The sequence below is a fragment of the Podarcis melisellensis genome, assembly GCF_964234715.1.
Source record: "Podarcis melisellensis genome assembly, chromosome: 7".
Classification (NCBI taxonomy): Eukaryota; Metazoa; Chordata; class Lepidosauria; order Squamata; family Lacertidae; genus Podarcis; species Podarcis melisellensis.
The window spans coordinates 27276321-27290883 of NC_138539.1; the positions used below are offsets into that span (position 1 = coordinate 27276321).

Below are 14563 nucleotides of genomic sequence, written 5' to 3' on the forward strand. Positions count from 1 at the left end.
GGCCTGTAAAGTTATATGAGCACCGCAACCCCAGAGTCGACTGCGACTGGACTTACTGGTAACTGTCAGGGGTCCTTTACCTTTACCTGTTTTAAGGGCTTTCTACAAGGCATCTAACCTCAATCCAAATGCAGACCTAAGCTTCACCTGACCACTTCACTGGGGACACAACGAAGACAAAATGGAAGGCAAGATATATGAGAGCCCAGCATAAGTAATCAATATCCATGCATAAAAGGGAACACCAGAATCTGCCCCTATAATTTATCAGCATAGGGTACATTTCTTTTCCTAAAAGTGCTTTCCTTTCCTTTCAGTCCCCTGAACACTCAAGCAAGACACATGCCTTCCATCTCAACATTCCTGTGGAGACTTCTTTATTTCTAACATTATATTTATTACTCCTTTTTGCAGATGCATGAATCAATCGGGCATATCCTAACTACAGATGGTACAAAGCTCACTTCAATCAATCTCACGCTGTGTTCCTGGAACTACTGCTGGTCTGGCTCTTGCTTCCTAAGCCTATTATGTTGATGTCCAGCCTACAAACAACATCACATGCACATAGTTCTAATCTATTTATTGCTGTACAATGGAATATAGACTGGGATTTTTGTTTTGCGATGTGGCTTTTGAAAGGGAGAAAGGGTTTGTTTGATCAAGCATTAACTCTTTGGTATTTCAGGGGCTGCTCCTTTGCCTTGTTGAGGATTCTGGCATGTTTCAATTCTTTTGCATTATCTAACAAGTGGGAGATTGCTAAGGAACACTTTGGGGATTATTCTAAAGTTTCTAGCAGTGCAGATTCCTAAACTATGTATGTACGCAGGGCAGGGATGGGATGATTCCTATGTCTACCTATGTTGTGCTATGCTTGAAAATGCACGGATGTACTGTATCTATACCAGCACAGATGCAACTTTGAACCAGTGGAAGCTACCACTGGTGGACCCTGACAAGGGCAGGGCCTTGGGGCAGCAAAGTCTAAGGCCCCACTCAGCAGAATAAAACTGAGTTGGCATCCCAGTTTGAATGATACACATTTAATGCACACTGTTGTCTATTAAAGGGAAATACCGTATTTTTTGCTCTATGACTCACTCCCCCCCCCCAAAAAAAAGTAAGGGAAAATGTGTGTGCGTCTTATGGAGTGAATGCAGGCTGCGCAGCTATCCCAGAAGCCAGAACAGCAAGAGGGATTGCTGCTTTCACTGCGCAGTGATCCCTCTTGCTGTTCTGGCTTCTGAGATTCAGAATATTTTTTTTCTTGTTTTCCTCCCCAAAAAACTAGGTGCATCTTGTGGTCTGGTACGTCTTATAGAGCGAAAAATACAGTGCTGCAAGACCATTAAATCCAGAAGTAATACAAATTACCATCTAAAGAGGGAACCTCCATATGACCACTAAGTCTAGAGTCTAGAAAAATACCTGGGCAGAGCAGAAATGTGGCTGAGAAATTGCTAGGCTTGGGAATAACTATATGCTCCATCAGAGCTCATTCCTACCGCAGTGGCATAACATTACAGTGGTACCTCAGGTTAGGAATTTTATTCGTTCTGGAGGTACATTCTTAACCTGAAACTGTTCTTAACCTAAAGCACCACTTTAGCTAATGGGGCCTCCCCCTGCTGTCCAATTTCTGTTCTCATCCCGAAGCAAAGTTCTTAACCCGAGGTACTATTTCTGGGTTAGAGGAGTCTGTAACCTGAAGCGTCTGTAACCTGAAGCATCTGTAACCCGAGGTACCACTCATATAAAAATGTGGCATAAGTTAAAATATGTTCTGCCTCCAATTGAGGCAGCATGCCTCTGAATGCCGGTTACTGGGAATCACAGGGGGGCAGAGTGTTGTGCTCAGGTCCTTTCCACAGATGTCCCACAGGATTTGGTTGGTCACTGTGAGATGCTGAACTAGATGGGCCACTGGCTAATCCAGCAGGCTCTTCTTGTGTTCTTATTCCCACTGAAGTCAATGGTTCTTACCTTGACCCTATACCATGCCAAATAAGGACAAAGGAGAAGATTCTAACTGCAGCCAATTACAGAGGCCCCCATATAAATATGAAGAAAGGGTTTGGCACATTCTTTCTGCTGTCTTCAAATGCTCGATCTTTGTCCAATCAATTTCAGCAGTTTATCCGACTGTGCTGCAAACATCCTGTGACTTTCACCGTGACTTGCAATAAGTCAACTGAGTCGCAGAAACTCAGCGTTAAGTTCATGTTCAATTCCGTTGCTCACTAGGTCTCAAAGTAGATCTGGGATGAATTCAGTCTCGCCATGTGTTTGCCTCGTGGCAATAAATGTCTGCATTTCATTCTCTTCCTTTATTCTTCGGTTGCAGATGCAGAGGCTGAATTGGGTCAACGGCAGCACGAAGCAACCAAGATCAAATCAAGATCTTTAGGACGGGCATATTTTGGGCAGAGATTAAATGTACTGCAGCAGGGGTGGGGAACCTTTTTCAGTCTGGGGGCCACGCTCCCTTCGAGGCAATAGTCTGGGGGCCACATGTCATTGGTGGGTGGGGTCAGAGGAACAAATGTACAGAGCAAATAGCATGACTCTTACTTTTGTACGGTAGGCTGGTTTCCACACCCCTCTAAGTATGGCTGACAGAAAGGAGAGGAGGAAGTGTTTGGATACTGCCAGGGAGACAGAGGCCTCAGACAGGCCCCCAGTTGTCTCCGGATGATCACTGGTCTCCCATGGAACAGCATCAGTCAATTAGCAACACGAGCCTGAGAGACATTCCTAGACCCGTGCACACCCTTTCAGCAGAGAGAGAGCCAGTGTGGTGTAGTGGTAAAGAGCGGTAGTCTCGTAATCTGGGGAACCGGGTTCGTGTCTCCGCTCCTCCACATGCAGCTGCTGGGTGACCTTGGGCCAGTCATACTTCTTTGAAGTCTCTCAGCCTCACTCACCCCACAGAGTGTTTGTTGTGGGGGTGGAAGGGAAAGGAGAATGTTAGCCGCTTTGAGACTCCTTGAAGGGAGTGAAAGGCGGGATATCAAATCCAAACTCTTCTTCAGAGTCTCCACAACGAAAGATGCTGACAGGAGAGCAAATTTACAGTTTTATTCAACGTAGTTCAGAACAAAGGAAAAACATGACTGCTTGCCTCCGTGTCCAGGAAAACAGCCAGAAAACAAAAGCTATATACAAACGGAAGTTCCCAGTGGGAACTGGAAGTAACTAACAGGAAGATGGAGACATGTGCCCTTTCCACTCTTCTCCTTGGTGCCAACCACATATTTAAGTCAGGTTTCAAACCCGGATTAAACATGTAGCTGAGCAGGGGACAGAAGGAAATGCAGGCATTTCTCAGTCTACATCCCTTCTCCTCCTCCCAATTCTCTTCCCCAGTGAGTCCCATGTTTAATTAGGTTTTACAATCCTTAGTGAGCCTAGGGCTGCACAAGGAACCTGACTTGGTTCAGAGTCTGAATCTAGTGTGGGTCATCCCAGGTTAGATTTGGGCACCGAATTGGAGTGTGGGGCACATGCACAACACTCCTGTTTATCACTGCTTCATTATCACTTGGCTAATAAATGAGCTAGATCTAATCTGGCCACAGACTTCATTCACATCTGCAGAGTTCTCTCCCGGTCTTATGTACAGTATACACCACTAAGCAAACTGTTGAAATATTATTTTTTCCCCTGGATTTTCTATTATAAAAAATAACCTCACAGCCCAAAGCATCCGCAGCCATTTTTCCAAGTGTGCAGACCATTGGATGTCTGGTAAATATCCAGTGGACTGTTAAAAAATGGGTGCATATGCTTTGAACAGCATGTTTATTATTGCAAACTATCAGGAACACCCACATAAGGTTGAGTGAAATACATTACTGGTGCTGCAATATTAAAATGTCCTTCCCTATACATTCCTTTGGTATCCTTTATGGTGCCTTTTTACTGCAGGAGGCACAGCTCATGCCATTTTGAGTAAAAGATTCCTGAAAATACTGATAAATGATGAAATATGCACGGCCACAGCCACCCTTTGCTGTAACCTCTTTGAGAGAGTCAAGAAGGTTAAGGATGATATTGCCCTTCTAAATCCATGCTGTCTATTTCCCATTAAGTTTCTGCCTCTCTGTTTATCCTATTGAAGTTCTTCCTTGGGAGCCAGGAGGTGGAGATAAGAGTAAAAGCCAGCTTAAATCCTCACCATATAAATTAAATTTAAAGTGAAACCTCCTAGCGTTGCTGCTGAGTGTGTTTTTCAGCTGCAAGGGGAAAGTCAGAAATAGTACAAAACTGTATCCTGGCTGAACTCCAGAGTCAGCAAGCCAAGGATATTAGGGGCTTGATAGCCAAATGATTGTTCATGAAAGCCAGCTCTGCAGGTCTATGTGCAATCTGCTTTGACGATGCTGATCGGTTGCTTGGAGGAAGGAGGAAAGGGATCTGAGGTTGCAAACCAATCCACATTTGCTTGGAAATAAGCCTCATCGAATGCTGTGGGAATTACTTCTAGGTAAACCTGCATAGGATAGCACTGCACAATTAAAAAAAATTGTCCTGCAATGCACATATACACATACATGCACATACCACCACCCCTTGGGACAGCTTATGACAATTTAAAGTCACAATACAATAAGAAATGTATTAAAATACAAGGAATGAAACACAAATATATGGGTAGCCAATATGGTCCTTCCAGGTGTTGCTGAACTGCAACTCCTATCATCTCTAACCATTGGTCCATGCTACATGGAGTTGATAGAAGTTGGAGTCCAAAATATCTGGGGGACACCAGGTTGGCTAGCTCTGAAATTTTTAAAAAATCAACATATGCCATATGCCCAACAATAAAAAATATGTTTGAATTAAATGCCTTCTTTTGGGAGCATAGGAGGGCAAAACACCAGATTCTGTCCTGGGAATGTTCAGTTCCTTCTAGTGACAACTATTTCAGAAAAGGATACCCAGAGATGTTTTAAGTGTACACCAAGAAATATAAAGTGTAAATGGGACAATTATTCTTCCGCATGTGTAATACAGGAATGCTAATCTGGGAGCTGTGATTGGCTGCAGGCACATGTACAGTGACTGTCCAATCAGCGGAAAGCTTGATTTGAGTCTCTGTTATGTGTGAGATGTCCCTGAACCTGTTTAGCCATTCCATTATACAACCTTTTGCATTAGTTGAGTGCTCTTGTCTTTTCGATCCAAGGTTGCTCATAACCCTAACTGTTTTATATGCTTCCAGATACTCTTGTTACACCCAACTAAACAGATACTGTAGGGAAATGTGTGTTTCGTCTGCCTAAGGACAGCTCCAGCTAGCCTATGTCATTTCTCTGCTTTCCCCCATATAAATAATTGCCACCTTTAGATACTCCCTGACTACTCTGGGATATCATGAATATGGAAGACATGGCTGGAAATCAAATACACTTGTACTTCAGCCTTTGAACAAGGAATCGTACAAAGAGGTAGACTCCTTGAAGCCAGGAGCGGAACTAAAGTCAGCAAGCCAGAACAATATACAGAGATATTCTAGACTTCACTTCACTGCCATCCATTTGTTAACTTCACTGGGCCAATTTCAGTCTCTGGAGAACTAAACAAATCGAGTTAAAAGGCAAATTTAGAGACAGATCATCATATGATATATAACCTAAATGCAAAGCCGAGACACCTTTTCTCTCCAGTCTTTCATTCAAAATGCTATGTTTAATAACTACAGCTTAGTGCTACTAATATGAAATAATTTTTGGAATAATATCATTATATATATTCTCTCCAGGCATATTGAACCAATTTAACTCACAATTCCCTCATTGTAGGCATAGGTAGTTGGGATTGGGTAAAGTTGAACATATAGGGGGTTGTAGGTTAGTGGTGGCAACACACTACAGAACCTTTGGTGTCCCATTGTCCTCTGTTGCTATTTCAAGAGCATCACCTTTTCAAATACAGTGGTACCTCGGGTTACATACGCTTCAGGTTACAGACTCTTCTAACCCAGAAATATTGCCTCGGGTTAAGAACTTTGCTTCAGGATGAGAACAGAAATCGTGCAGCGGCGGCGCAGCGGCAGCAGGAGGCCCCATTAGCTAAAGTGGTGCTTCAGGTTAAGAACAGTTTCAGGTTAAGAATCGACCTCTGGAATGAATTAAGTACTTAACCCAAGGTACCACTGTAACACTGCACAGGAATGCAAGAAAAGTGCCACATACGAAATGGCCATGAAAGGCTTTCACGAGAACTCAAATCACTCGAATGGGCAGTTCGGCCATCTCAATGGGGATTAAGGAGAAGGTTCTTCATGAATCATTTCCTTACTTACCAACAGTAAGCCTGAGAAATAAATGTATTTAGGCCTGGGCTGTCAGTTTTTAAGAAGAAATGCCTGAATGCCAGTCTTATGCATCACTGTTATTTATCCATAGGGCAGAATCCAAAACAATGCTGATGAATTTGCACTCTCGCCATGAGCATTTATGACTGCTTTTATAAGTGAGGTATTGAAAACCTGAAAACACAATTACTGAAACATTTAAGGCAGGCATCCCCAAACTTGGCCCGCCAGATGTTTTGGGACTACAACTCCCATCATCCCTAGCTAATAGGACCAGTGGTCAGGGATGATGGGAATTGTAGTCCCAAAACATATGGAGGGCCAAATTTGGGGATGCCAGATTTAAGGGGTCTCTTCTTTTCATTTTAACTGCACTCTAATTGAAAGCACAACACTTCACTATACATTACGTATTTGGCACCCTGAGTAAAATTGCACCTAAAGGATAGTAACAGGATGCAAAACCTTTTGGCCTAAGGTCACCACTCTCATGCGTCTCAAGTTCTAATTGGCTGGAAATGTGACTGTTATCTGCAGTTGCTGGGTCAGTGTGCAATGAATCAGTGAGAGCTGGGTGCATGCTTGACTTGACAAGCTTCAATTGCAAGGGAAGAGTTGAACCAGCATGAAGAGCGTATTATTACAGCATGGATTTTATTACTACTTTAAAAGCAAACACTGTGAATCACGGTTCAATTACATCAGTTAAAGATGGAGCTAGACATGGCAACTCTGGCTTCTCTCAGTTTACCTTTTCCTAATCTTAAATTCAGTTCTGCATCAGTTTGTGAATCTTTTAGAAACATTTTTACAAAATGTCAGCATTGTGTGTAGGATTTCTCCTAATATTCACCATTTTGTCTGCAAATGTACTCATTTTTGGAAGCACTTCAGCTTAATAAGATTCAATAAGATGTTATTTTCACCAGTCTATGGATTTTTATGCACACCTTCCCCTAATGTGTAAATATGTAAATTTTGTACACTTTTGGGGGGCGTGGGAGGAAATGAAGAACTGTGATTTCCCTTTGAAATAGCTCAACAACTTTTCCCAAAAAAGCTCCACAACTTTTATGTCCAGATTTTATGTGTTTGAAATATGGTAACCCTACACTGAGATGACAACTGAAGTGAATTTCTCTTCCATCCCTAATATCAGAGTATATTTTTTGATGTCTTGACAACATCCTTCCCAACTGAGGTCTAGCTGTTCTAGGTTGGGGGAGCAAGTGGGTTGCAAGGCTTCATTGTATGAATGAACTTTGCACTTGCAAAGACATTTCTTCTGGACATCGCTTCTGATATGTGACTGTGTGGAGGTGCCACAGCTGGTGAGACCACACACGAATATGCTTTATGTAGCTGTTGTTTGTTTTCTTACAGCAGAAAAAATATTCCTAAAGTTCAGAGTTTGGAATTTAGAATAGCAGAGAGAATTCAGTTAGAAGCAACTCTAAAAGCACATTTTGTCATAGGGAAAATGAATCCATAAATGGTAAGATTCCAAAGAGCCTTTCAAGTTATCTTTTCCAAAATTTACATTTCATGTCTGGATTCCAGTCACCTCACTTCAGGCAATGGCGGATCTTTCATATTCTGGATTTCATATTCTGATGTTTAGTGCTGCTGATCAGTCTTTTTAAAAATAAGGAGCAACAACCCTAAAGAACTCCAGGGCCCTAGAAGTTTGAACACAACAGCCGATCCCTTTTATTTGGAGATCTTACAAGTAGCATCTCCTACCATCTCGTACCGAGCTGGTCAGGGCAGAGTTCATGTACCAAAGGTCTGAACTGAGTTTCTTTTCCCTTTCAGCTGAGTGTGCTGAGTGCTTAGAAACCTTCCCACAATCTGGACCCCTGTGAAATTGGGGAAGTGGGGAAGATTTTAAGTGTGTTCAGCTCAACAGCCAAACATACCAAGAATCTTCCTTCAGAGTGGCCCACTGAATATGGTCAGTTGTGGAGTCAGAAGAGACAGGAAATTAGGATTATTGGTGCATGTTCACCACCCCCAAGAAAAAAATACCCTTTATTCTCCCATGTGTCCTTTTAATGTCTGACTAGGACTTTTGTCTGTCTAAATACATTTTCCTTTGTTCTGAATACTGGGTACAGAGCCTATCATAACCTGCCTGGTATGTTTCCTGTACAAGTAATCCTGAAATGAACAACCCTTGTATGTTATAAATGATTTCAGATGGTAAGATGGTGTGCATTTACCTAGGAGTAAGTAAACACCACAAACTACTAGTGCTTGTAGTTCTGACATATTATTTACTACAAAATATGAGGCTTAACACCCAGGACAAATTATGCCTTAATTCGTCAGAATTGTGATGCTTCCTTGACTGCAATGAGCTTTTGAACAAACCCATTTATACGAGATTCTTCATTCCTAAACGAATTGCTCCCCCCGCCCCGCCTGGTCTCACAAACAATGAATTACATATTCTTTCAGATATTTATTTCAACTGTCTTTTTTCCCTAATACACTGGCAACATATAGTGTTACAAATGCAGCCTCTTCCTGTCCAGCTGTTCTGTTTGTTATGATATGCTGTTCAGGATAGAATTTGGGCACCATCCAAATTAGGACATCATTTAACTTCTCATCTTTCCAGCTCCTGAAGCAAATCGTCAGATTCACTGATAAGTGACACATCACCATAATGCTCCACACTCTATTCCTTTAAATAATCGGAGCGCAAGAATATAGTCCCAACACAATTTTGTGTTGCGGTTAAATTAAGCCCTGATTACATGATCTCTCAAAAATCTGTAAAGATTTATTACAAGGGAGGGCCAATGTAAAGATTTTGTAAATATTTATTGTAAAGGAAGGCCTTCCATCCACCCATCCTGAAAGATACTGATGGGATCACAAAAGGGAAATGTGTTTGGACATCAGCTTCTTGTAGTTTACATCCTGGATACATTTCGACTCAGAAGCCTGAGACCCTCTCATGAGCTCCTCCTTTTCCAAACTTGGTGGCACTGACAGAAACATCCAAAAGATGCTGGAAACCATTAGGTCCATGTGGCAACATCCAGTACTAGATGCCTGGGGCCCAGCATCATTTCCCAGAAGCTTACCCTTTTGTCCCCACCTCAGTAAATTAAGCAAGTGACCAGCGGGAGACTTCTCAACAGGCTGCACCTACTGAAACTCCCTCTTCTACACAACTATTAAAAGTGTGGGTACTCCATTAGAGCCATAAGACTGAAGGATCTGAAAACCCACTCAGAGCTTTCTTTCCCCCAAATTTACTGATACTTGCTGCTTACCAGCATCAACTGCAGGGGTTCACAGAATAGTGGCAGAAAAATATATTCAAGTGCACATCAAAATAGAATTCCCACTGGAAGCAACAGTGCCAAATTAAACCTTGTGGGTGCCCCTAGGCGACTGCCTAGGGGGGCCCTTGCAAATTATCCCCTAATATGTTTTTTATTTTACCAAATCAATATTATTTTGATCTGTTGTCATGGGGTCCCTAAAAGGTGTGGGGCCCATAGGACGGTGCCTACTCTTATTTGGTAATCTGGCACTAGGGAATAATGACATGTGGATGGAGAATAGTCACAATTACATGTACAATTGGATGTCAACACCATTCATTCATTTTTCAGTTTCTTGCTTCCCGCAGCATATACCTCCAGCTATCCATCCCCATTCACATTCTTCCCCAGCTACACAACTTCAGCCAACTGGACTGGAGAACAAGAGCACCAGCTTAGTTCCCAATGTAACAGAGAGATGTTCCTTCTTTGCCTCTACTTGGCCACTGTGACACCAGGATTCTAGACTGGATACCCATCCAACAGGGTTCTGCTAATGTTCTTAGTTTCATTTTTTTGAGTTTTCAACTTTCTTAGCAATTGTCCACTTACATATCTGTTGAGTTTGATAGAGCTGTAGTCCAGGCATAGGCAAACTCGGCCCTCCAGATGTTTTGAGACTACAACTCCCATCATCCCTGACTACTGGTCCTGTTAGCTAGGGATGATGGGAGTTGTGGTCCCAAAACATCTAGAGGGCCGAGTTTGCCTATGCCTGATGTAGTCATTGTTTCTGATCAGTTCAACAACACATCACACCAGATTCTGGGCACCACCACATAATCTGCTCTTTTTAATTGATGGTGAGCATTTCTTTCTTTCTTTCTTTTTGCTTGTTTCTAAACTCATTCTGGTTTCAAATTTCTAGGGGAAAAGTGACTAATAAATCATCAACATCATCCCATAGCACTAGGACCAGAGGTAAGCTTTTGCTTTCAGGAATGGTGCTTGTGTTGCTTGGCACTAAGATCAGAAATACATTATCTCTGATCTTAGTACTTAGTGCTTATATCAGAGATAAAAGATCTCTTTGTCATATTATGCCCAGTGACTGGCAGGTGGGTGTGCTTTGCCCAGCATAGTCTGATGGGCCAGAGGTTCTTCACCTTGTAAACACACACACACACACACACACACTGTCCTACTACTTACCATCCCCCATACACACAACCCTTTTGTGTGTAGGATCCCCTTTGTTGTCTGCTATTATGTGACCCAGCCTAGTATTGTGCGATGGACATTCTAGAAATCCAATCAATCAGTTTCTGTGCTGTACTGAGCTGAAATGTAGGTGGTTCCCAAGCCTTGCTGTCCATAGGTTGCTTGTTTCAGCTGTGTTCGTTTCAGCTGTGTACTGTAGAGCCAAAAATACTGGAAGACTTGGCATTATGTCAGGTGCAGTTCTTGAGCTCCTTGTGAGATTTTTATATCCATTTTAATTTTACTGTATTCTAAAGCTAATATTAATCTCTTTCGCTTTAATGACGTTAAGTTGCCTTGGGTGCTTCCAGGTGCTGGATTCATAAAATCTTGAAAATCAAACAAACGCCCAACTAGGAAAAGAGCTGGCTTTGTTTGTGTTACTTTCACAGTAAAAGAGTGAGGCAGAAACATCAATGAGATTAGCAGTGTTATTGCCCTCTAGTGGGTTCATTTATATGCAGTTGCACTGTTATCCTGAAATAAAGAATAATATGGTTCTTCGAAACACACACTGCACTATATTCACTTGAAAACATCATTCCTTTTGACATTTCATGGGGCTTTCTTCTTAATGGATTGTATCTGTGATCATAATATAGCACAACTTGAAGGTATAAATACCTTTTCTACAGGATCAGAATGAATGAGGCCTACTGTGTACTGGAGTTCGGAATCAACCCTGTAGTGACACAGCAGCTGAGCAAACCTAATGAGATTTTATAAGTTTCAAACCATGCAATTAAACCAAGTGTGTGATTGTCACTTGAATGCTGCTGTGCGTGTATTAATCAAACTCAATCATCCCCAGCCATTATTCAAGTTCTACCGAGTCTCAAATGCTTGGTTAAGTTTTCCAAATTAGTTGGCATGTCAAAGTTGCCAGGACTGTTTTGGGGATAGGGAACAAATCTTGCATATGAGGCACAGTCGTTCAGAAGTAAAAAAATATTAAATGAATTACAGAGGGAAGCCAGAAATATGTGCCCCAATCTAGAGATGTTTTTACATGCATGGGATGCACATCTGCAAGAGCAGCTGTTTTACTTACAAAATTACTACAAGATCACAAAATGCATTAAAGCAAGAGAAGATCCATGCCTTGTTTGTTACAGTTGGTTTTATAATCAAACAAATTATTAGGGAACCATATAGGCAGGATACTTAACAAAAGCTTCCCAAGTCTTTATGCTCTGGGAATGATCATTCAATTCGGGAGGCAGGGGGAAATGAAAATCCCATGCTCCCAAACAGGAAATGGGCACATAGGAAATGACAAATGGTGTTCCTGGGGAAGTAATTTGCAGTAAATATGTGGCTGGCAAGGGCTTTTCTGTGTTTTGTGAGCTATCTTTGCTACCAGTTATGCCTTGCCCCTTCTCAAAGTTAAGGGGGCTGAGAAGGTAGGAGAGACTTCACCCACTTTCTGCGAAACTGCACACCAGTGTTTGCGTATCATTGTATAAGCTACTTACACTTTATAACCTAGACTGCAATCGTATGTCATTTTTGAAGGCAATTAGCCCCATTAACCACAGTGGAATTTACCTATCAGTAAGCATCCAGAGGCATGTTCTGTACTGTTTGAAACCTGCATATTGCCATATTTTGTTCAGCCATAATGCTGCTGCTGCTGCTGCTGCTGCTGCTTCTTCTTCTTCTTCTTCTTCTTCTTCTTCTTCTTCTTCTTCTTCTTCTTCTTCTTCTTCTTCTTTTCATACCCTGTCCACTCTGGGCAGCTTGCAACATTTCTAAAAACATCAAACATTAAAAACTTCCCCAAACAGAATTGCATTCAGATGTCTTCTAAAAGTCAGATAGTTATTTTCTTGACATCTGAAGGGAGGGCATTTCACAAGAAGTGGGCCACTACTGAGAAGCCTCTCTGCCTGGTTCCTTGTACTTCCCTTTCACAGTGAGGGAACCAGCAGAAGACTCTCAGAGAAGGACCTCAGTGTCTGGGCTGTGTGATGGGTGTGGAGACGCTCCTTCAGGTACACCGGGCCAAGGCCATTTAGGGCTTTAAAGGTCAGCACCAACACTGTGAATTGTGCTTGGAAACGTACTGGGAGCCAGTGAAGAACCTTAAGGACTGGTGTTATATGGCCCTGGTGGCCACTCCCAGTCACCAGTCTAGCTGCCACATTCTGGATTAGTTGTAGTTTCCGCGTCATCTTCAAAGGTAGCCCCACACAGAGCGCATTGCTCCCAGCTCCTCTAGACCAGGCAGAGGCAAACTTGGCCCACCAGATGTTTTGGGACTACAACTCCCATCATCCCTGACCACTGGTCCTGTTAGCTAGGGATGATGGGAGTTGTAGTCCCAAAACACCTGGCGGGCCGAGTTTGCCTATGCCTGCTCTAGACGGTCCAGAAGGATGTCATGGTTGGTGGTATAAAAGGCTGCTGACTGGTCCAATAGAACTAGGAAACAGCAGGTTACTTGCTGCAGCACCATGGAGAGTTCCTACTGAGCAACTTGCTCCAAAAAGGACTGGAAGTGAACTGAGGCCTTTTGGAGTCTCTAGTCCAAATCCACCTCTCCTAGCCTCTGTCCCCTCTGGAGGCGTAGAGTCTCTGTAAGTGGCAACACCCAAGCCTAAATATGGGCACTTCTCATCCCATAGCCTTCTGGGCTCCCAATGACAATGGACTAGAAAAATACCGTGGGTGGCACTGTTCTTCAGGCTCAGGGGACGGTGACTGAGAGGATCCTGGCAGTTCCACAGACTCTGGTGCTGTGGCATCTGGTTCACTGGCCTCCTGCCTGCCAGCTTCAGATTCAGTGGTTCCCTCATCAACAGCACCAGGCTTAGAGCCAGGAAGTCAGTTTGATTCCTTATTTGGTAACACTATAGCCTCTGACTCAGTGTCTTTCCCAATCCTGGACTCTCAGGTCATGACAGATATATGTCTCAATAAACAGAATGATGAAATCTACAGAATTAGTGGCATAATTTTGTATTTGGACATGACAGCCCTATAATGAATTTTTGCTATACATCTTATTTGCCAACTTCAGGAAAGGCTCTCACATTAGATTTGTAGTCCGACATTTTAGCAATGACCATGGTTTGTCTTTTATTTATTTGTACATCAGGCAATTTGCCAATCTTGACATCATTGTGCCCAATATGTTGCCTGTCAGTTTTGACATGGCCATATTTTTAAAGCCAGGAATAGGGAACTTGTGGCTCTCCAGATGTTGATAGACTGCAGTCCCCATCATGCCTGGCCACTGACCATGATGGATGCAGCTGAAGGGAGCTGGAGTCTAAGAACATCTGGAGGGAAACAGATTCACCATCCCTTTCTTTAGTCAAGAGGATTGGGAAAGCAAGAATTAATATCTGCAGCCAGCTCAGTCATGAAATTTGTTCTCTAAGCTCCCTGACCATGTTGTTGAATGTAACCTACCTCACAGGGTAAAATAGAATAATATTGCAGTGACTTCCTTAGACAAAAGCTGATAAAGGAATAAATGAAAATGGTGAAGTGTGATGTAGTGGTTAGAGTATTGGATAGAACTAAGCAGGTCCAGATTCAAATCTCCAGTTGGCCATGGAGCTCACTGGATGACTTTGGGCTGGTCACAAACTCTCTGCCTAACCTATCCCACAGGGTTGTTATGGTAAAATGGGGAGGGAAGTAGACTTCCTTGAGCTCCTTGAAGGAAAGCTGGAGTGCAATGCGCTCCCTA

The 14563-nt window shown here is 42.6% G+C and overlaps 1 long non-coding RNA gene across 2 annotated transcripts in view; it reads right to left on the reverse strand.

Moving 5' to 3' along the window:
* Positions 1-14563, reverse strand: part of LOC309374728 — a 76391-nt gene that overhangs the window by 22086 nt on the left and 39742 nt on the right. The gene's annotated exons all lie outside the window — the stretch shown is intronic.